The 23735-nt window shown below is 40.5% G+C and overlaps 1 protein-coding gene across 37 annotated transcripts in view; it reads left to right on the top strand.

The window, feature by feature from the left end:
- NRXN3 (neurexin 3) overlaps positions 1-23735 on the top strand; it is a 1027863-nt gene that overhangs the window by 916057 nt on the left and 88071 nt on the right. The gene's annotated exons all lie outside the window — the stretch shown is intronic.

Below are 23735 nucleotides of genomic sequence, written 5' to 3'. Positions count from 1 at the left end.
TGATCAGAGTGTGCCTTTATTAAACCTCCAGAGAAAGGTATATTGTTGTCTAGTTGGAGAAAAAATTTGAATTATTCCATCTGCTTCCCTGAAACAATTTCTGCTGCTTGGGACAAAAGACCTTAATGAAATCAAGGACTTTGAAATCTGTGATCATGCAAGTTGTATGCTTGCTTTCTAACTGCTTCAGAAGTTTTAATCAGTTATTGATTGTGTTTGTATATATATGACGATTCTCTTTATTTTTTATCTAGTCCTGATCACTTAGGATAAGAAAACACAAAAATCATCCTCTTAATTGTGTAGGAGGTCAGGCCACAGCTGGATTATTGTGTCCAGTTCTGGGCTCCTCAGTACAAAAGAGAGAGCTACTGGAGAGAGTCCAGCAAAGGGTCTCCAAGTTGGTTAAGGGACTTGAGCATCTCTCCTGTGAGAAAACGCTGGGAGAGCTGGGACTGTTCAGCCTGGAGAAGAGAAGGCTCAGGGGGGATCTTATCATTGTATACAAATACCCGAAGGAAGGGTGTAAAGATGAAAGTGGTGCCCAGTGACAGGACCAGAGGCAATGGACACAAACTGAAACACAGGAGTTTCCCTGTAAACATCAGGAAACGCTTTTTTACTGTGAGGGTGACTGAGCACTGGCACAGGTTGCCCGGAGAGGTTGTGGAGTGTCTATGCTTGTAAATATTCAAAAGCAATCTGGACATGGTCCTGGGCAACTGACCCTGTGTGACCCTGCTTGAGCAGGGTGGGGTTGGACCGGATGACCTCCAGACAACCCTTTCAACCACAACCATTCTGTGATTCTGTGAAGTACCTCGGGCTGCAGTGGAATTTACAACTATTAGAGTAATTAATTCCAAGCCAAGGTTTAACATTGCCCCCTTTGGTACTCTGTAAACCCAGTTGGCAGCAGGACTGGGATTAATTGAGTTATTAGCCTCAAACACCCAAGAGGTAATTTACAAAGTCTCAGTTAAATGAGGGGAAATTACCCCAGGCTTGGTCACTGTCATAAACTTTGAAAGAATTACAGTTTCTTCTCCTCAGTGGCTAGCTCTAATTTTAGAGAAAATCGTTGTATGATTACATCTCCAGAAGAATAAAGTCTCTGGTCCTGATCCTGCTCTTGTTAGTTTACTGGAGATTTTCCATAATTTATAAAGGCAGCAGAACTGTTTAGCTGTAGGAGTGTAACAGAGAGTAGCACTGGACCTTTGTGGGCTGGGTCAAGCTGGAAATGATTCTGGCTTACCTGAAGAGGAACTCTTCGAGAAAGCTTCCTGCCTAGCCTACGTGGCAGTTCACGCCGCCTGTAGAGACCACTGTGTGCTGAAAGAGCATCAAGAAGATTTAATAAAGTGTCAAAGTGCTTCTAAAAACATGGTTAGAGCAGTGATTTCCTGGATACACATGCACCACAACAAATGGCCTCATCTCAGCTGATATTAAAGCAATAACTCTTTGACACTTCATGCTACCCACTGAAAGAAAGATAAAGGTCAATATGTACCTCCATTACAACTTTCTGCATTTCAATATCAGGCCATTTTATTGCTGTCGCAGCACAGATGGCTCTCCTTTCTTCCTTACTCTTGGTAGAATTTGATTCTGTCAGCTTAAGTTGCGTTATTTGTACAGTGAAAGTGAGAAGAAATTGTCTTTTTCTGTTTGGGCAGTATCTCCAGCTGTGGTTTTCAGATGCCTAATGGTTATTTTATCTTGCTTGTGTTCAACATCGCCATTGTCAAGCCTGCTTACAATTTTAGATCTAAGTGGTGGAAAAATCTAATAGAACAAGTTTGTTCTTTGGGGAACGTAAAATATAGGTACCTAAGGCTATGAGTGGTACAAATACAGTTAGTTATTACCTTGCTCCAGCTTTCTCTTCTCTTTTCTGCTCAGAAGTAAACAATTTTTCTTCACTTTCAAGGCTATTCACAGTTTAGCCTCTTCTCTCCCCATTCTGATCATCATGATTCGAGCATTTTTTTGCTGACTTCTTAGATTTGATCATAAGAATCTTTCTGCTTCCTGGTACCATCCACAAGGCAGCAGCAGGTTATTTTTCCAATCCCATTGAAACCCTCCTTTCATCATGATGCATGCCAAAAAGTTGTCAGAGGTTAGGCTGGTGATGGTCTAAGGCAGCTGTTTATGAAGCCAATTAATATTGTCACATTTTTTGGTTTATTATCCATTTTTATGTATCCATGTATCCATCTCGTTTTATGCTTACATTGTGGACTCCGTGGGTTCAAAATGTACTTTTTTTTTTTGCACGTGTACACTACTTAGCACAGAAGGGTTCTGGTTGTAGAAATACCAAGCATGATACAAGTGTAAGTAAAGCATCTAATGCAAAATAGCAAGAATTGGGATAAAGAATTATTATTCTTACTGTATTAGAAGAATCTTTGCTATTTGTATTACTCATTTTCATATGTAAGTAACTAAAACTTTTCCTTTTTGAAATGCATATAAAGCTTGTGCAGAATATCAAGTCTGTAATCCCAAAGTGATACAAAATCCAGGGGAATTTCAGTAGGATTTAGATTTACCCATCACTTGTTAAGGAAGTACGGAAGAGCATGGTAACTGCAAAGATTTCTTCTGTTTGTAATGTACACCAAGATACCTGCTGCAATTAGGTAGTCTGAGTACTGCCAGAAGTATTTTAGAGCACAGTTGGACTAAAAGAGCTGGGAAAATGAAGTGCTTTAAAAATACACAGTATATGCACAGACCAATGACATGGTTTTCAATTTGTGAAGATCCCAAACATGGGATGTAGTCTTGGATAAACAACCAAGACAAAGGGAGTTAAGAGAAAAATATTACTGGAAATACCCTGTGGCAATGATATTAGCATTTAAAATGTCTATTACTTCATTGTGTTTTAAAATTTATAATAACATATCTGCAAGGCAGTGAAACTCAGATCAGTGGAGGACAGGCAGGATTTGGGTGAGAAACAGTTGAGATGTGCAACTGTATGCTATACTGATAGGAATGTTTCTGTCATTCAAATATGCTTCAGAGAGGCCTTGAAGGAAGACAACAAGAGCTGACCTTTTTCTGTTAAATGAAAATAAGGGAGAAAAAGGAGTTTCGTTTTGTGTTTGTTTCAGTGAGTCGCAAATGGTGCTTGTGCTCTGCTGCCCCTCAGTAGAAATGCTGATTTGACTTTCTCACATGCGGTTTTGTTCTGAATTTAAGTACGGTCTGCTCAGAAGTGACATGTGCTGTACTAAATTCTTGCTGCCAGTCTCAGGGCCCTGACACACCAGCCTCTCCTGTGATAACAATATCCTCTCTGGGACTTCTGCTTTGCCATGTTACCCTATGAAGGCCTCAAAGACAACCTGTTAGCTTTTGCATGTGGTACAGTATCATGTTGTGCAGGCTGCTATTAGATGAGAGTCACTGTAGTGTGCCACGTCATATTCTTGCAAGGCTGCCATGTCTCTCACAGGGTTACTTCATTAGCAATTGTTAAAGGTCATGGAATCCCACGTGTCCCCATTTCCTGATTTAAAGCACAGCTTCAATTATTAGTGAAGTAGTTCAGGGATTTCTGGGTTTGGGAGACTCCTGTGAAAAGGAGTTAAAGTGACGCTCATTCTCTTGGCTTCTGCTTCCATGTCAGCTGCTTCTATGCTCAGAATTTATTTAGTGAGTCACTGCTCAAAGCTTTTTAGGAGACTCTCCATATGCTTTGATGTGGCATGTTCTGTCCAGTTCACAGCTGGGTCATTCAGTTTTCAGATGATTTGTGTAAAGATATCTTTGAAGTTAATTACTAAGTAAAGCCACTCTAGAAAAGCATGCATGGTGATACACGAGTCTTCCGTTCGAAACACGTTCAGTTCAGTGAATCCAAGATATGATACCAGCCAGTGCGTGGGTCCTTAAGAAGAACTGCTCCAGATAAGCTTCTGGAGGCCCTAGGGCCCACTGACCTAGGGCAGGCCCCTAATATGTCTGCCCTATAACATGGATGGATGGGGTCCCAAGACCAAAATAACAGACAGTTTTCTGTGATAAAGAGATCAGAACCCTTCTGGGAGGACAGATGGACTTTGGTTACGCTCTCCATGAGGAACCAGAAACTGTGTGCTCTGTTACATACGCAGCGCATGCCTCAACTTCTTGAGATGAGGATAATGACACTTGCCAAACTGTTCAAACTGTAGCTTGGAGGTGACGAGAATAAATTACTTGTGGATGTTTTCAGCTATGACCTTAGAGCCATAGAATGACAGTGCATGATATATAATATGCAGAATATTCTCTCTAAAGAATAGAAGAGGGCATCTGCCCATTATCAATATGGAGAGTCCAGCCCATTGGCATGGCTCTGAATAAGGTTCTCAACCTTTTATTTTAACCATTAGGCTTTCCAGCCTTCTAACTGTGTTTTCTATTGAGAGTCCAATAATCTTGATTAATGTCTTTTCATAACGTGCAGCTTCAGGCTAAGTCCTTTCTTACAGTGTATATCACAAAGGAAAATAGCACAGAAGATTTGTCAGTCTAATTAGACTTTCACTGTCAGCTAAGACAAAATTGTCTAACCCTTGGTCTTGCCTAGGTACTTTCTTTTACACTCATAGATAATAATTTGGGGGGGGGGGGGAGAAATTGGCCTTTAATTTAGTTTTTGCTTCTTATAAGTCACTAGTGACATTTTCATCCCAAGACTGCAAAGCTCTAATGAAAAAAGAGCTTTTGATGACTCTCTGCTTTAAAGACTGATTTCATTGGCCCATTGGTACTGCTGAGAATTACGCAGTCTGGCTTTATCCCTCCTTTTCTGCTTCTTCCTCAACTATTTTTTCTTAAAGAGACCAAAGCCCCCAACCTGTACCATCTTTCAGAGTGAAATCCTTTCTCCTGCACTACAGTCTTGTTGAGTGAGTCCTGTTGGTAAAGTTGTATTGCTGCAGTGAAATTCACAAAATGGCATTTACTTATTCACAGTCACATCTCTTCTGTGATGATTAAATGGTAATGTGGTTTGGGCAGAGAAAGCAAGCAGTGTGGAAGCAAGAATCCAAACGTGGGATAGAAAATTTTCATGCAAACTACTGTTCATGTAGGTTACAGAGTGATTAATTCAATTATTCTAAACGACCTCTAAATATTTCACAAGTATGTAGTATATAAATAGATTTAGTGCACACTGAAATACAGAATCTTTGGCATGTAATGTAGTAGCTACCTAGCCAGAAACATGTATATGATATGATAATGTTCTGTATGGGAAAAGGATAAAAATATTCTCCAAGTTTTAACTGAGCATTAGATGGGGGAGTGGTGTGGTGTGTTTAAATTTTATTTATTGATTTAGTGTTCAGGATACTTGGATTACCTATAAAACTCATATAGTCTAAAATATAACCCTATATTTTCATTATTTCATTCACTTTCTGCAGAAGACAGGTGTGCTGCACTTCTGGAAGTGCCATAGTGAGCCAGGAGTTCAGTACTCATCCAAAAAGGGAATGTGATTTTACTGTAATATTTTTCCAGCCTACGCTCCCAAGTGCCGACAAGTACTGATGATGGAAATAAGCTCAGCCTTGTATTTCTGCTAAGTACAATTAGAGTAATAAAGAACATTGTATTTGTAAAGCAGCTCATGCATATGCTGGTGTATGCTGTCATTTGTTGACATTATCACCAGTGATATTTGAACATTTAACTTAGTAACCATTGTTGGCTCCAAATGGAGACTACTCTTTCATGACTCCAGGGGAGGGATTTGATTGAATGTGTGTGGCAAACTTGTGTGCCACTAGTTGATGCATAGTATGATTTCTCGAAATATAGATAACCAGTTTTTATATAGTAGTGTTGTCAAGTAGTCACTTCAGCCACTCCATTGTGTGTTCTGCTGGGACCCACATTGTCTTTTTATTTCTTCAGTCTAATAGTTTACAGAGGGCCCAAGTTAGCTGATTCATTTCTACAAAGGTTGAGTTTACATTGCCTTTAATCTGCAGATCTGAACAATCATTTGGGACTTGCAGCAAAATCTCAACTGGTGTTTTTGACACATGTACCCAGTTCTGTTCTACTTTGAATTTTGGAAATGAAGATATGGCCCAGCATATGAAGGGTGGGCTGGTCTAGCACTTTTCTAGGACTTCAGCACTTCTTTAGATTTTCTCTGATGAATTTTTTTATCTTGATCAAGAACTCATTGAAGTATTTGTTTGATTTTAGGTGACCAAAAAGCACACCCTTTCAGTATTAAAAGGGTAAGAAGCTGTAATAACAGCTGTAGAAAACTGTAGAAACCTTCTTCAGACAGGCAGGCAGGCATACCTTTTTCGGAAAGTAACCTTAGAAACATCAGTATGTACTTTATTTTTTTAGGGCATGGTACCCCTTGGTTTATTTAGACATGTCATTTGCCCTGCCAGAAAGGATTCTTGAAAGTCACGTGGAAGATTATTTTCAAAATCTGATTAATACAGTGTTCAGGAACTAAAGCTACAATAGTTGACCATACATTAGATCACAAGCCAAATGAAAGAATAGGACAAGTGTGTTGTTCTAGGACGTTTGTGCAGCGACAATATATGATGAAGAGATCCAATACTACAAAAGCAAGTGCTTAGAAATAAATGGAGTAGAATCAATTGTTATAGCTCAAATATAGTTGGAGGATTCGCTCACGTTTTGTTATAGCATATCTGCTCTGCTTGCTATTTATATACTTCAAGGAAATGCCTAGAAGCTGCAGATGTTGCCAAAATACTTCCAGAGCATATAGTTCTATTTTATTTGTTTGGAATTTTTTAACAAGACTGGCTGAGAGGTGGGAATGTACCCCTTAACTTTCCTAGCTCATATTTGAATGAACGTGCAGAAATTAGAAACACATCCATGCTGTTGTGACAGACCCGCTTTCTGAAACCATCTAATTAGTGCCTTGGGTTTTCTGTAGAATGATGGTGGTGTTAACTAGCAGATACAGAAAGATTTCTGCTAGTTTCTTTTTCATCTGTGGGTTGAGTTGTCACTGATTTGCAAGATATGTCTGTCACAGTACAGCTCTTAAAAGTAGCAATTAGCAAGACAGGCTATGCAACCACCAATCCTTTCTCTTCTCCCTTAGATGGCACATGAGTAGGTGGGAAGTTGTTCATTTTGATTGCAAAATTACTTCTATTATATTCTGAAAGATAAGAATTTGTTTCCACAAAATTTCAACTGAAAAATAAAGGCAAAGGGGTGACAAATTGGATTTCAGTTCTCTTGGTATTGCATGGGATGCAAATGCTCCCCTTGTTTCTTATTGTGTGTTCTTGGAGAAAATTTGGTCTGTTGGCTTTTCACCCTTATAATGAGTCATGAAGGAACCATCTTCCCTAATAATTACTTTGAGACTGGTGCTGTGTTGCCCATTTTGCTGTGTCTCAGATCAGGTGTGCTAAGGAAATTGATTTGTGGATAAGGACACTTCCAGGGAATACCAGTAGTTCATTAGGAGGTGCGAAACAGAGAGTAGGAAACGTTGGGAATGCTGTAATGGCTAAATGTATGAAAGTGGATAAAGAAAGGATAAATACTGAGGTGTGGACAAGGAACTAAGATCCAGATGATGAGATACATCTATCTCATAGAGATACGGGAAGGAAACTGCAAGATTTAAAGATGGAGAGTGGCATGGCTAAAGGTGGTAGGCTGGTGGCTCTAGCAATTCTATTTTGGATGCACAAAGGTTTGGAGAAGAGAGAAACTTGTACCCATATGGATTAGTAACTGTTCTTCTACTTCTTAATCTCTGCTTTGTTCCATACTCTATCTTCCCCAGGGATAAAGGGAAGTCTTTTTTTTTTTTTTGCCAAGCTGGCAGGGACTCAGATCAGTAGAACTGCTGGCAGTGAGATCTGAGGACTCATGGCTTCTTCCACAGCAGTTCAAACTCAGGTGGAGCTGGACTCTTACACACTTGTACTAAGATCATCTAAAAAGCACCTCTTCCTGTCACTTGCAACAGCTCTTTTCCAGTAACTGTTTTGAACAGGAAAACTCAGTGTAAAAAAAGTCAGGTCAGGTAAGGAGAAAAAACTACTATATGTTGTATTCTTCTAACATCCAAGCAATAGCCTCAGTGCCCAAGCCATACACAGAGATTTGCACAAATAGCTTGAATTTAACTTGGTCATAATGTCCTTTTTTTTTTTTTCCTGAAAGATGACCTCCAATGAAAGTATAAGGACATGAATGATTTTAATCTGTGGTAACAATGGAGAACCAGTCCTGACTGACTCCAGCAGCATAAATATACAAAATGACAGATTATCCTGCTGCCTCCCTCCCTGCTGCCTAAGCACACACATACACACTCAGTAGCACACAGCAAAATTCAAATTGGTCTTTATCTTTTATCTGTTGCCCCAGTGATTAATGCTGCTCTTGCTCGGAGACTAATCGAATGAGGGGAAATATGGAGAAAGAAATATGTATTTCTTAGACTATTGTTATCAGTGTTATTATTATTCCTTTAATATATTTTCCTCCTGTTAGAAGAACTTAATGTACTGACACAGCAGGAAGCAAGAGGTGAGGGCAGATTTGATGGCAAGAAGATGAATGGCGCGGGCCACAGCTAGTGGAACACAGGCATTTTGCAGGAGGAGGTGAGCTGCCAAGCTGCTCTGGAGTTGCAGCATTTTAGCTAGAAAACCAAGAGGCTGTAGCAGGCTGAATACAGGTCCTGAACCAGGAGCTACTGTTTACTAAGACCTATTCAATTTACTCAGCACCTGTCAACAAACCTCCTCTCCAAATGGTTCTTCACTTTCCCTGTGTAGTAAAACAAGGATACACTGGTCCTTGGTCTGTCTCACAGCCAGGTTTACAGGCACTATTCTGGTAGTATCGGTTATACTTTGTAAATTGCCTCAGGTGTTGTAGTCCCTTTCCCCCCTGCCTGGTCCTTGGCCTCAGTCTTTTATAGTGGTACTATGACCTTGTAGTTCCACTTTGATCCTACAGATGTGTACAGCATAGAGCAGAAAATTTACTCTGTGCTGTGGTAAAAACAGAAACGGATGTTTTGAATGGGCATGACTTAAATTTGAGTAGGAGGCCTGTCTTATGAGTGAGTAGGAATGGATTCCAATTGTCTTGTTTCCTTAGGATCTTAAGAAAAAAGACTTAAAGATACAGTAAAGAGGTCACACCTTATTTCGTTTTCCCTTTGAGAAGAGGAATACAGAAAGGAGTACCTCTAATAATGGAATAGACTCGTTTGGGATTAAGAGTCATGTTGCCTCTCTCCTTATTTCAGCATTCTGTCTGTTTTAACAAGTGTGACTACTCATTTTCCTAAATATACTCTTATTGTGGTGAGATGGTGGTGGACATCAAAAAAGAAATGGGATAGATATAGAAAGAGGAGGGATGATACCTACACTATAGAAGAATTTTTTGGTAGGATCAGTATTCCCTGGGCTCTGTGTTTTATTACTCTTTGCTGTGAGTATATTGGCATAATGTCCTCTTCCTTCACAGAGTAGGATCAAGACTTACAAATACGTTTAGGGTCCAAATCTTAAGCAAAATTATTTTAGCTTCCAATTGATTACATTTAGGCAGCAGTTAATCCTGTTGTTTTCTGCTAGAGCAATGCTGGGTGTTTGTATTAACACTTACACTAGCATGTGGGTCTCCAGTGCCCAGGTTTGTTTCATTGTTATAGGCATAACCTCATTAGAGATATTCATAGCAAAGCAAGCTAAAACTGATTCTGTACACCTGATATATGCAACTCCTCCGCTCACGTTAGTCCCATATATGTCTCCCAGTTTACATATACTTCTTAAGTTGTCCTCTCACTGCCTAATGCATTGTCGTTTACTCTGTCACACTTCAGACTTGTGTAATGAACTGAAGTTGTTCTTAAGCTTGTGAGCAATGGTTGTTCAGATGACTGACTGCTGCTGTCACCTGCTTGTCTCGTCTTGAGATTTTGCAATTTGTGAGAATGAAATTTAGAAATGTAGATATGCTAGGAAAGTCAGAATGTACAGCCTGTTCCTCTGGAGTCCCTGAAGGCATTCAGCTTTAACAGCACCGGAGGAGGAACTAAGCAGCAGAGCTTATGGGCTTCCTCCGGAGCCAGGAGGGCAGCTGGCCTCACTCTGTAACAGAGCCATGTGCGGGTGCTGGGGACCAGCCATCAGGTAGGATTTCCAGCTGCTAGATATAAATAAGAGTGCCAGGGTGGAAAGGATAGATAGATGGGAAGAAGGAGGGTTGTGTGTCGTGTACATGCCTCAAAGAACTACTGCAGTGGGAGCCTCTCCTGTGCAGGACTTCTTCCACGCCCACACCTGACTAATTGTGAGGTATTGTGCTCAGATGGCTGATCACATGTTGTCCTTCTGTTTATGGACTCAAGCACAGCAGAGAAATTTCTGCTTGCTTGGCTGTAGCATTTGTTGCCCTGGCAAGAAGCAAGAACCACTTACAATCTGCTGTGAAAAGGCTCGGTGTCTCTCTGGCTGCCTCTCAGCTAATGTCTGATGCTTGCAAGTTGGTTGTTTTGTCCTTTGTTACCTGAGGCCATGGAATGGTGTTAGCTTCTGCTCCATGTGATTCCTGGAGGGAAGGGAGGGAGGAAGTTGGCAAGAACTGGAAAGGAGGGCAAGAGCCTGGCTGTGGATTACTAAGGACCAGGATCTCAATGTTCACTTTGGCCTTAGGAAATGCTGTAGCAATTAGAGTGAGTTGCAGCCCTGCAGTCTGTGCCTTGCTCTTTTTATGATGGTTTGTTGTGCAGTTTCAGCTAGGTCCCTGGATCAAATTCTGAGTCTGAATTGCTCTCTCACTTCCACAAGGCCAGATCTTCTTTGGTGGGGCTTGGAAAGCTCTCCTGCTGCAACTCTTGGCGGGGATTTATGCTTTCCTGCTTGGTATTGTAGTGGTGGACACGAGGCATCAAAGGCAGACAGACAATCAGAAAGTTAAATGGCATCAGGGCTTCTGCTGGGAGAGGGGAAATAGGGTGAAAGGAGGGCAATGTCATCACCTTCCCTGAGAGAGCTGCAGATTGAACAAGGCAGAGAATGTAAATAACAGTTTACAACACCAAGGATCATTCTAGAGGCAGAGAGAGGTAATGGCACAGGCTGGCTGTCCCTCTGCTTCTGTTGGGTTTGGTCACTTTGAATTTACTGGCTGTTTTAATTCTATTCAAAGCTGGTTTAATGACAGCAGTAGCTGAAGGTCAGGAGGACTTCAGGATTTATTTTTTTTTAAAACTTTTTTTCTGTTGTTAGCTGTTCTTCTCTTGCTTTTTCATCCTCCTAAAGCTGAGAGGCAGTTTCTGTGGTGGCAATGAAAGGTGACAGTGGTTAGGTAGTGTCATACCCCATTTCTTCCAATAGGACATTACGGAGAAGACAAGAGGAGTGATTACTATTATCCATGGGTACAGCTAAGCTCCATCTGGCAAGTTGCATTTGCAGGACCTGTCATGTGTATTGCCTTGGCATCTGACAGCTTTTCAGCTCGGGAGCCCATCCACCTGCAATGGTCCATAAATTCAGACTAAGAATGTGGGGAGAAATAGTGAATTATTAACTCAAAACACCTATGTACCTAGAAATTAGAAATCTGCTTGTTAATTACATCTCTCTGAGCCAGAAATCCTCTCCTTCTATAAGTATATATTATTTATATGACTGATACCTTTACTGTGGAACTATACGGAGATTTAGATTAGGGCTGAATCATAACTTCATCATGGTGCAAGTCAGGGCATTTTTTGGCAGTCTTGTGCAAATTCATCCATAGAAGGCGAAGACTTAAAAAAAAAAAAAAGGTCAGTCCAGACGCCTGTAATTTCTCATCCCTTTTGCTGTCCAGGAAGACCTTTTAAAAGAAAAAACCACAGTACTTTCTGAAAAAGGGGAGGGCTGGTTTTCATTTTGCAAAAGTAAAACTGAATTAATAACTTGTTTTTTTAATTATTTTTTATCATTCACAGATTAATTTTTCAATTTTACTTGCATGAAAGTATGGGGTCTAGAAAATAAAACTTCTTACTTTTTTGAGATGTGCAGATAAAAGTGATGGTAACAACCATAATATGAATTTTGGTTCAAAATTGTCAAAGATATCAGTGACCATGAATGGCCATACTCACTGTTCCTAGAAACAAATTTTCTTTACTGAAAACCGTCATGTAAGAAAATCTGGTGGCCACTTCTAAAAACTATAGAATAATAGAAGGGAGGCTGTGTTTGTGAAAATGGCTGTTTTCTGAAAACACCAAGCAATGATATAACAGAAAATTCACATCACTGAAGAAGAGCATGCCCTAAGTACTTGATACTGGAAGTTGTACATATATCCTGGAAGAGATATGGAGACGTTAAACGTGGACTGTCCTATAACTCTGGTGTGGTGTCTGTAGTGGGACTGTTTTTTCTAATCACTGCTTGTAGTGATTGTTCATTTAACTGGATCATGTTGTTCCAGGTGCCATTTCTGCTCTATTTTAATGCATCTGGTGTGATTCTAATTTGCACAGAGCAGTAAAATTTGAGCTGTAACCCACATGGCAGCATCAGGATGCCAATTTTAACTTGATTGACCTTCTTTAGCATAAGACTGTATGCAGTTCAGCCATTCCTGGTTCTAGACACAGAATTTGCTTTCCTACTTGTGTGTAATTTGGGAAAACTCTTAATCCAGTTGATGCCTTTGACATAGTGCCAGGGAGAGGAAGTTGTCTAAAGCAGTCCTTTCAGCCAAATCTTGCTGTGTAGAGCTGTGATTCTTTGCTCTGTAGCAAGGGAAATAGGTGGATTTCACATCCCCTTGACCGAAGGCTTCAGTCTCTGGGATAGATCACGTGGCATCTGCTGGAGCACTGTGTGTGCATGCTAACAGTAATGAAAACAGGCAGTAACAAAATTTCTTTCTGAGGCATCTTACAAACTGTATCCAAGGATTGTTTTTTTTTATCACAGATATATAGCTAATTGTAGGTTAGCACCTAATTATTGTTTAATAATGCATAGCTAAACCAGCAGTAGTTTAGGATGGCAACTAAAAATGCTTTCAACATGGCTGTGAAGCAAGAAGCAAAACCATACAGAAGCAGGATATAATTAACCAAGTTGTCATTGCATCAGGACACCCCTAAATCAGTTATTTAAAAAAAGGTTGTTGAATAGTCAAATGATCTCAATAAGACTGTTACCTCAACAATGGCCCCTTCTGACATGCAAAATTATGTGCACTGGTTAAAGAGAATCCTCCCCATCTGCATTTCATGACTGTACTTTGTGTATCTTGTTAACATGTGCAAGCTGTTCTCATCCACAGAGACAGTAGGTGGTTTGGGTTTTCTTATTTTTTTTCTGCCAAGGATAGACAGGTAGGTCTGGACAACAGTGAAGCAATGTCCAAACTAGGTCTAAATTAGCTGTTTAGGGAGTGGAAAACATTCTAGCTATGGAAAACATATTAGCTTGTCACATTGCTTACTGAGAAGCAGGAAATACCATCTCAGACAAACTGGTTCACACATGAACCCACATTAACATGGTGGTTGTGAGGTTATACTGCAGCTGTCTTCAGAGGTAGCTGGGGTTCAAACTGGCAAAAGTGAACAGACAATTCAAGTGGCCAACTTCAGTGGCAGAATCAAAGAGACAGCAAAGCTTCAATGTTCAGGTCTCAAAGACTTTCCTTACTGAATTTTGCCATTTAGTAGGTCATCATTCACATGTCTCTGATCACCCCTTTAAGCTGCCTCCTGGCAGAGCTGGCAGATCAGGACATACACTTGTGCCTGCGCTGCTTCAGGTCACAGCCTGTGCTGCAGTGCCAACCCCTTTAGATGAGCAGGTTACACTGCATGCTGGTTCCTGAAATGGAGCTGTGGAGCAATGGACACACAGTCTTCTTTGTTGCCCTTGCTGCAGGAGCAATAACCTCTGGCTTGTGGGTGAGGAGGACAGCTGGGGATGCTAACATCTTCAACCACTGCCGTAAGAGTAAAAAAGGATGTCAGTCAGAGCTTTTTATTATAAACAAGGCTATTTCTTAATATGGCAAGGCTTTTCAATGCCCTTGCAATGCTTTATTGAAGTTTCTCTGCATGGCATTACATTCTGTAGTAACAAATGGATATACATATCCAAAGCTTTCAATGGGATACAGTACTTGCTTCAGCAGAATATCCTTTTTCCCTAGGTATATTCACCTAATAACTCATTTCTGGACTGCTATTCCTTCTGTGACAGTTCTGCCACTTTGAAGTCCTTCTTGAACCGGTGAAACATTTTCATTAGTTGTCAAGGGTTTTCATTAAAATGATCTTTGGCTTTGACCTCTTACACTGAGATCTCACATCCTATGTTGGCATCCCATGAGAATGGTTTATTCATTGCTCCTTCTGTACCGGGCTAAAATCTTATGGCTTCTGAGGAATTTCTTTCTCTTTAAAAGAGAAAAGTCAAGTGAGCCTAATTATTTCACTGCCCAGGAGTGCAATGTTTCTTATTAAAATACACCTTGAGTAGCACACCTGCACAGTCCTCTCACTAAGACTGAGATGCTTGCTGTGCTGTTCAAGGCTTCTGTAAGAAAGATGAGCTCACATGTGCTTTCCAGGCTTTACTGTGTTGTCTTCATCTGCAGACCTGGAAAACAAATCAAAGAAAAACCATTCATGTCAAAGTCTGGATTTTTTTCTTCTAAATTAAAAAAGGCTTTCCGAGATGTGGAGCGCTTTTGAATGACCTCCGCTGTGCTTTCTGAAGCTCCTCTGCTGTGGAATGTTTATGTGCTGTCAGTGGCAGCTGTCTCCCCCCAAAGAATTCTCAGGGCTCTGACTTAACCTTTTCTGTCTCAGCTTACATCTTTGTTTTTTCTCCCCTCTCTTGCCATTACATCACATCACACCACACTGTCTTTCTCTTCCTTATGCAGGTCTCTTAACTTTCCACAACTCCCCACTGCTTCTTCAGTGCTTCCACCTTTTGTTTATTGTAATGTCAGCTGAATACAAACCTTATCCACTGATATAAACTGACTTAAATGGAATTGCTTTTCCAAGTCCTAAGAATGCTAGAGGCCTAGTAATGTCCCTGCCCCCTTTGAACAGGGTGTGCCCTTCCCATTTCCAGGAGATTTGCAAAGCCAAAGAGGACAAAGCTCTTCCCTGGGGGAATGGGAGGCATCTGCCTTGCAGGGCTTAGTCTTAATTTCATCGACAGGCTTAGCAGGCAGTAGCTGAGACCATGAAATGGGCAGGAGGTTTGAGAAGACACTGTTACCTGCCCAGTGCATCTCCTCATGGTTTTTGCATGTGTGTGCTGTATTTCTCTTGGATTCTGTCCCTGGACATTGACTCCCAGAGCGTGAGGATTGATTGCCTTATAATATTATCCTGGCTAAGATTCCTCAAGTATTGTTTATGAAAACACCTAATCCTCCCAGGATGTTTATTACTCAGTTAGCTGTGGTAATACAGCAGTACCTTTCACAAAACATAAAATATTGACATTTATTTGTTTAAAATCAGTTGCTTTTTTATTTGCCTAGCCTTAGTTTTGTGTTACAGAACAGTACAAATAGGACCCTCTGGTCAACCGTACCTGTTATTTGTAATCCAGTCTTTCTGTCTTTTTCCAAACCCATCCTCATCCATGAGAACTGGCAGCCTAAAATTCAATGTATACTGGAGAAGCAGGTTAAGTCAGCCTTCCTTAAACTCCATGCCTCTGTCTAGAATGCTCTCACTCATCTGTAACAGCTAACTTCAAAGCTGAGTCACATGTAACTTCACTGTAGTCACAGCAGTGACTATAGAGAGGTGAACACTTAAGCTAGCTATAAATTAAAATAACCTGACTCTCTTCTTTCACACTGAAAGTAAATGAAACTGATGTGAATTAGAAATAACTGCATGCAAGAGAAGTAATGAGAACGAATGAGGAAACAAGCTTCTAATCTAGTTGTTACTTTATACTAGCCTTCTTTCTTTTCTTTTCATGCTTTCTCCTTTGAGGGACAATGACAAGCTCAAGATCCCGCTTATAACTATCTTCTGCCACCTCATGATGATCTAACATTTACATTGTATGGGCTCCCCAGTGTGGCCCAAGGGCTGTTTCTTTTTTGTCAGTAAAGCAGGACTTCATTTCGCTCTTGAAATAAAGTCAGTCCATCAGGGATTCTTTGACTGCTGCAGAAATGGTTAGCTATGTTAATCAGGGATTATGAGAATTGTGCCTGTTCCCTTTGCTGCCTGCCACTTACTAGTCAAGACTTCCTTTCTGCAGAAGAAGGTGGCTCTTTATGCAGGCAGGCAGTGGTCTGACACTTGCAGCTTGGGTGGGGAACCCCCAAATTTGTTCTGGATTGCTGATACACAGAGGGCTTTTTTGCAACAGCTTTATCTGGATTGTTTATTTCCAGAGCAAAACCACTATGCTGCTCCCCAGAACTGCTTGAGATCACGCTTACTATCAGACAAAGTAAGACAGAAAACAAGAGGCATGGGTTTAAACTTTCTTAGCATTAACTTAGAAATGGAATCACAAAAAGAGAAGTATAACAGTAAAATGTAATTGTGAGTTGTATTTAAGAATAAGGATGTTTCCAAACTCATTCACAATTTTAGCTGGGTGGGGGAGTTGGCATCTATCTGCCTCTGAAGCCGTCTAGCACTGAGGTCATCCTTTCTCTGAGTATTTCTCTTATCCTTCGTGCATGCTGGAATGTCTTTCCTACCTGTCTCTATTTTCAAGGCAGCTCAGGCTGCCATTCAAAGGTAGCAAGCGCTGCAGGCCTTCCCCTTCATGGGGGCTTTTCTGGGATAAAAATCCTATTGCATTCTTTACTTGACACACACCTTCCAGCTAGACAAAATGTTTTCCAGGCTGTGCAAGGTTCAAAATGCACAGTTTTGCTTCACTTTGAGTTCCTTCTCAAGCTCACATGTAATACTACAAGTCCATTCAGCTTAGTGCTTCTTCTTTTATTCCTTCCTGTGCTGTTTGTCAGCTTTGAGCAGCACGCTGTCGTACCTGTCACTGTTGACGTGGTTTTACATTATGGACAGATGTCTATGGACAGGGAAAGTGGGACTGTCGTCATGCTGAACTTCAGCAACAGATGAGTTAGCTGGATAGTTACAGCTAGTACTTAAAATCCTCTTTATAGCTGATGGAAAGAGATAGTTGTCTCTAGAGGGAGATCATCCCATCCTAAAATAGATGCCTAACTTAAGAGGAATTAACTGCCCCCTGGAGATCCCTATGACTGTAAAAGGAAGCTGGAAAACTAACCTAAAAGTGGACATTTGATGTCTGGATGAGTACATTTCAGTGTTATCATCCTGTGTCTATATAAATAAAAACATTTTCTTCTTGGTTTTACTTTTTCTTCACATTACCTTCCTTCTTGCTTTTCTTATTTCATCTTTGGCAAGAGCTAGGATGGGAGGGTATTAGCAGTAGAAATAATAAAAAAAAAAAAAAAAGTTTTACTATTCATGCTAAAACATCCTTTCAAACTACCTGGATTACACAACCTCTTCATAACTAGTTTTGTCTTCTTGTAGTGAGGGAAGCTTAGGGATTCACTCACAGTGGGTACCACATGTGATCTCCATCAAAACTTCAGAGTCCAAAGCTGCTATAAGCAGACTCCGGCAGCAATTAATAAACAGAACAGAAACATGTTTAATGTAGCACTTTGTTTGAAAGTTGGCATTCAGAAAACTGAAGTTAAACAGTTAACAAAAGTACTATTGCATAGGTCTTTGAAGAGGTTGCTTTCAGCACTTTTGTTCTTCAAGACAATGATACCTGAAATGGTCATAGATGCAAAGACAACTCATGTGATGAAATAGAATATTTTTTCTGCTCTCCAGGTCATTAGTGGAAATCCAGACCTTTCAACCAATTCTCTTAACATCACTATCAGCAGGTGGAAGTTGAAGGAGATTAGAAAGGACTCTCATGGCCTTGCACAGGGGCAGGGATTCTTCTGGAGAGTAGTTGTAGTTGAACTGACCCAGAGAGATACTGAAATTGCCTTGAACTCTTAAAGCTTTCTTTTGTTATCAAAAGTCTTCTCCCCTCTCTGGTCCCGAACGTAATCTCTTCTGTAGTTAACTCTGAGCAAATTCTTCAGTGAAGAAACTTGTGTTTTGTACTGTCCACTCTTACTAGTAAATAAGTAACTTCTGTAGCCTCCTTCTCTAATTCAGGCCAGTAGATAGGACACCAGAATCAACTCTCTGGGCCTGAACTGTATGATTATAGTAGTGCATTGTAGGAAAACCTGACATGAGTCACCGAGTTAAGTCCCCCAGCTATTACAGACACCATTCTCTATGGTCTCTTCAATAATGTTTTGTTCCCAGACTTTGCCTGACATTTCATGCCCTTTTTACATTACATGCCCTTTTTACAAGGGCATGTAGTGATAGGACAAGGGGTAATGGTTTTAAACTGATAGAAGGTAGTTTTAGATTAGATGTAAGGAAGAAATTCTTTACTGTGAGGGTGGTGAGGCACTGGAACAGGTTGCCCAGAGAGGTTGTGGATGTCCCATCCCTGGAAGTGTTCAAGGCCAGGTTCGATGGGGCTTGGAGCAACCTGGTCTAGTGGAAGGTGTCCCTGCCCATGGCAGTGGGGGTTAGAACTAGGTGATCCTTAAGGTCCCTTCCAACCCAAACCATTATATGATTCTATGATTTCAGCATAATAGTAGCCAAGGCGCTTTAACCTCTGTGTGCTTATGTAATGTGGGATTGGTATTTCCTTTTTCTTCTTTTGTAATGTGCTTTCAGATGTATGGCTGAAAAATACTAAGTAATTGTATTAGTACTATCACATTACATCTGATGGATCTTTCCTGCCAGAGCCTAAAGAAACCTCCTTTCAGCTGACACATCTTCATGGAGAACAATGCAGAACACTGGCAATAACAGCAAATGCCCTTCTTTGGGATTATTTTTATTTATTTAATGCACCAGAAACCCAGTGGGCAGAGTCAGGAGTAACGAGCTGCTTTTTGGACCCTGTAGAAGTTAATACTGCCCTTGACAGGACTCAGTTTGCTAACTTGCAAATTGGAAGTACGCTTGTCTTAGCTCACAAGCATGGTCATGTGGTAAAATGGGTGCTGTCTGCCCTCAGCCTGGAGCTGCAGAGATAAATGAAAATGTGTGTACAGCTCAGCACTTGTCACTGCTGGGATTGAAGGTAACCACAGCAGACGATGAGCTGTACATGCCGTGTTGCTATTCTGAGCTGAGTAAAAATAACTACCACTTTCTTTTCTGAGTATTGTCGTCTCGTCCTGCCCAGCACTGTTCTTCCAGAGCCTTACACAAGCCAGCACAAACTTGTTAACGTTTCTGGGACAAGCCTTCACTTTTGACTACAGAGAAGCAGGGGACACCACAGGTGTTTGAGACCAACTGGGTGGTGCATCTCCAGCAAGTGGGTATTGCCTGGCACAATTATTCCGGTGCAGGGAACTCATGGCTCTTCCCAGTGGCTGGAATCACTGAAAGAGTGACTTGGAAATTACAGTGACCACTCTCAGATTTGAGCTATTCTGTTCTCATTCGAAAGCCATCTGTATCCCTCCATCCTGCAGTGTCCCAGATTAGGGTAAAAGGATGACTTGCTTCTTTGGGTCATTACATTTGTTTAATTAAAATGAGCATTTAAAAAAGGAGAAAGGGTGGCCTGAGCTCTAGGTCAGACATAAGAATAATTAGTAGAGATTCTGAGCACTTAGGCTGTCAAACAAAATGTGGTATCAGTCTCCTTAGGTCCATTTTTACACACAGGCTGGCTATGTTGCTGAACTTATTCTTTTTAATAAAGAATTTACTAAGAGCTTTATTGCAGACAAATATACCACATAATTATAGCAGTAGTACTACAGCAAGCCTGTGTCCAGCTGATCCTTTGTGGTTTTTTTGTTCCTAGTACACACTTGTAGAATTAAGTTATTTCTTTGAGCTATGTAAAACTATAATTACAGATACCAGTACCATGCCAGCATGAGATTGTGTGGTATCTGACAGTTACCAACAGCTACCAAATGCTGTTAGTAGCTGTTTGAACTGTCAAAACTGAACATAAATGTTGGACTGGTATTTGAGGGGATGTTGAATAAGTAAATGAGGTGTATTGCTAAATAATATCAGTTTGGATTAAAATATCTCATTCAAACTTTTAATGGGAAGAGGGAGCATTTTCAGTCAATGTCATTTCTTAACTTCAGCATTTCATTCCTGTATGACAATGACTTTCTGTCACTTTATAGTGAGTTCCAGTTACCCCTTATCAGCCTCTGCCTGCTCTTATGTCTGGTATCTGCACCACACAGGAAAAGGATTATTTTTTTCTTAAATTAATTCTTGCAGTACTTTTTAATACATGGATAATTTGTTTGTGTCTTAGCTTCTGTAAAAACTTCCCTCTATAGAGCCTTCATTTTATTTAGAGGCTGAAAGAAAATTTTCCTTTAACATTGCAGACCTAAAACTCCCAACTAGTTTTGTCATCTCCTGACAGCACTGCTCTCAAGACAGTTTTACCTCTTGCTTTGCTAATTTTTGCTGAATATATAAGAAACCCTGAGGCTGGAATGTTGTCTTTCCCTTCTCTATCGAGACTCGTGTCTCAAAAACAGACTGTCCCCAGCTGGAAGGACCTTAAAGGTGATTCAGACTTTGAGCGTCACAGCAACTTCTAATACTTCCCTGGTTATTATTAGATTACAAGCTTCTGCATTGCTGGCATGTGTAAGCACCAGTGATACTGTGCTCACTGAGGTGGAAGGAATATTTTAAAATAAAAGATGATTCATTTTGCTAGTATATATAATTTTTCCTTAACCCCTTGAAGGCTTTACCTGCTTTTGAAAGACATCTGTGAATAAGTCATGTGAATAAGAGACTGCATTTACTGTCTCTAGAGTTCCGGAACACATCCAGTATAAGTCACTAGTGGTTGAGAGCCAATATAATTTGTAAGATTTCTGTGGCTTACGTGAAATGAGTGGTGGGTAGGTAGTATGCCATAATTTATAGCTCATTTAGTGCACTTGGCTGTGTATTTCAGCTGCTGAAACCTTTGGTAAACCTACCACTGGTTCAGGTGTGAAGCAGCGGTGGAACAATTTGATGGAAACTAGTAGTAGTACTGACCTATAGCTTGGTAAAATTGATCCTGTATTTTTCAAATGTGGTACTGTAGTACCCCTCAGCTGCACAGGAGCATTGATGTTATCTTCTGTTTCCTTCCTCAATTCATGTAAGGCATGGCTTACAGCTCACCTCTCCATTTTAGAGTCCCTTTTCCCCATGCTGAACTTGTAAACTTGTAGCAAACCTCCCTGAAGTCAGGACAGTAGAATACTTGAAGCATCTTCTGGCACCATCTTCTCTTCACTGAGTGCTCCCCTCAGGAAGAGACTCAGTAACCCAACTTCAGAGGCTAAAGGCTGGCTGCCAGCCTGCATGGCTCTCACAGGGCTTAAGCAAAAGTGTTGCTAGGAATTTCAGGGCTATATTCTCAATCTAGAAAATTCAGGTAGCTCATGTGCCTATGCAGCCAATACAAAATGGGGTGAACATAAAAGTTGATCCTTTGTAACATCTGCTATGTTGGCCAGGATGGCATCTTCCACTAGACTTGACATCTGAGCCGCCGCCACAGGAGATTTTATAGTCTTACTGGAATGAATTGGAAAACTCCAGTATCCTGAACTTTCCTTATTAGCTAGATGAGTCATTCTTTTCAAGAAGAGTCTGGAAATTCAAGTGGAAGTGCAGCTGAAAGACTGTCTGGGAAGCTGCTGGTTACCCAATTTTTATCATTTTTTATACTGTTGCTGTTGTGAAAATTCCAGTGCACACTTGAATTATCCTGGCAAAGGAGTAACTCTACAGAGGACTCTCCTTCTGCATGGATAGGTGAGTTCCTCGGTGAAGCAGCTCTGCACAACCCCTTCCTGCCATCTCCTGCCTGTGGAGGATGTTTGCCACCAGACCAACCCAATGACAAAGATGATCCAGTAGCAGTGAAGTGAAGGTTGGAGAAACTTAATTGATGGTGCTGTGCCACTGTCTCTTGCCTGGCATTTTCACCCAATGGACAATGACTGCACAGAGTTAGATGTGCTGCACTAGGACTTGAAGAGATGATCGCATTAGCCTAGGAATGACATAAATATATGGAAGCACTGCCACAGCAACTTGTTTATTTCAGGTCAAGGCACTGCGAACCTCCCTAGGTAATCAGATCCAATAAAAAGGCTGGCTGCCTTGACCTTTGAAGCTAACAAATTGTGTTACAATCAGTCACACTCTTTTTCTTTCACACTCTCTTTCTCTCTCCTTCTAATTTATGCACTTCATTGGTAATGCAAAGCCTCTTCATTTACAACTGAAAATAGGAAAGTTTTCCATAGGAATTGTTATTTTCTTTTCTAAACAGATAGTTACAACATTAAAGAGAGATTTTTGTATTGTCTTCTATTTAATGGTTAATGAATGTTAGTGAAAAGCACTACACTTTGGATACTGATCTTGTATTTTTAACCAAGTAATGTGAGCATCATGGACAGTAGTAGGGTAATCTAGTTTATTTGGTTTAGCTTATTGAAGAGGACCATGATTGATCCAGTCCTTAAAACCTCCGCAAAATGGCACAGATTTATTAATTCATTGTTTGTGGTACAAAACCCTCATTTTTACAAAAATGCTTTCCGTAGCTTCAGAGTATATTATACTAGCAATCACATATCTGCACGTTCATATGTTATTTTATTGAAGGCATAACTTCTGTCCTTTTCTGAAAGATCCTGATATCACAGATATTAAGGGATAGAGCCTATAACCTTAGAAGCCTCCTAACATGAGAAGGAGAGTTAAAGCCTTCAGATCTGAAATCACCAGCTGAAATCTTGTCCAGAGTGGTAAAAACAGGAGCTTGATCACGGAAATACTCTCATTGCTCTTTCCTGTATGTGTACACATTGAGAATGTGACCAGAGTGGACATCGGACTGTTCCCCTTAAATGGCACCTTTATGCTGAGGCCAGGGATATATGACCTTAGGGAAAAAAGTCATCTTAATGAAGGTTATTATTTCTGCAGAATAGGATTATGACCTACTGATAGAAGGAAGTTTGTAATCAGAAATCTTTGGTCTTTAGCACTGTTGAAATTCACTATTGCCAGACATTTTCAAATAAAGATGCTATAAAGACTCAAAAGCGTTTTTTTTAAAAGAATATTTGCAGTTGATGCTATTGAAACTGAGTTGAAGAAAATGTGCTATCAACTCTGCAACTCATACAGGTTGTTCATGTACTTCTGCTATGCAGCTATCAGTGTGGTCATACACAGGAGAGGGGAGATAATGATTTTCCATCAAATGGCCATCCTGCTGTTTTTCGTAACATTGCCAGTCAGAGGCCTGTGGAGTATGGCTTCTGCTGCAGTACAGAATGATTAATCACTGGCTAGGAAAGAAGAGCTACTTACCTCCATATTCCTTGTAGAAATAGCAGAGCTTTGACGTGTAGGTTGATGCCAGCATAACAGGCCCTCCCAAACTCTCTGACACTGGGGGATACTCAGCAATGTGCCAGGAGCGGAAAGCCACATTTAATTTGCGTATGAATTCACATACGTATTTTAGCCATAATGT

This window comes from Haliaeetus albicilla, chromosome 5 (genome assembly GCF_947461875.1).
Source record: "Haliaeetus albicilla chromosome 5, bHalAlb1.1, whole genome shotgun sequence".
Lineage (NCBI taxonomy): Eukaryota > Metazoa > Chordata > Aves > Accipitriformes > Accipitridae > Haliaeetus > Haliaeetus albicilla.
Note: the sequence above shows the minus strand (reverse complement) of the source record. Positions and strands in the feature narration are given on the sequence as shown.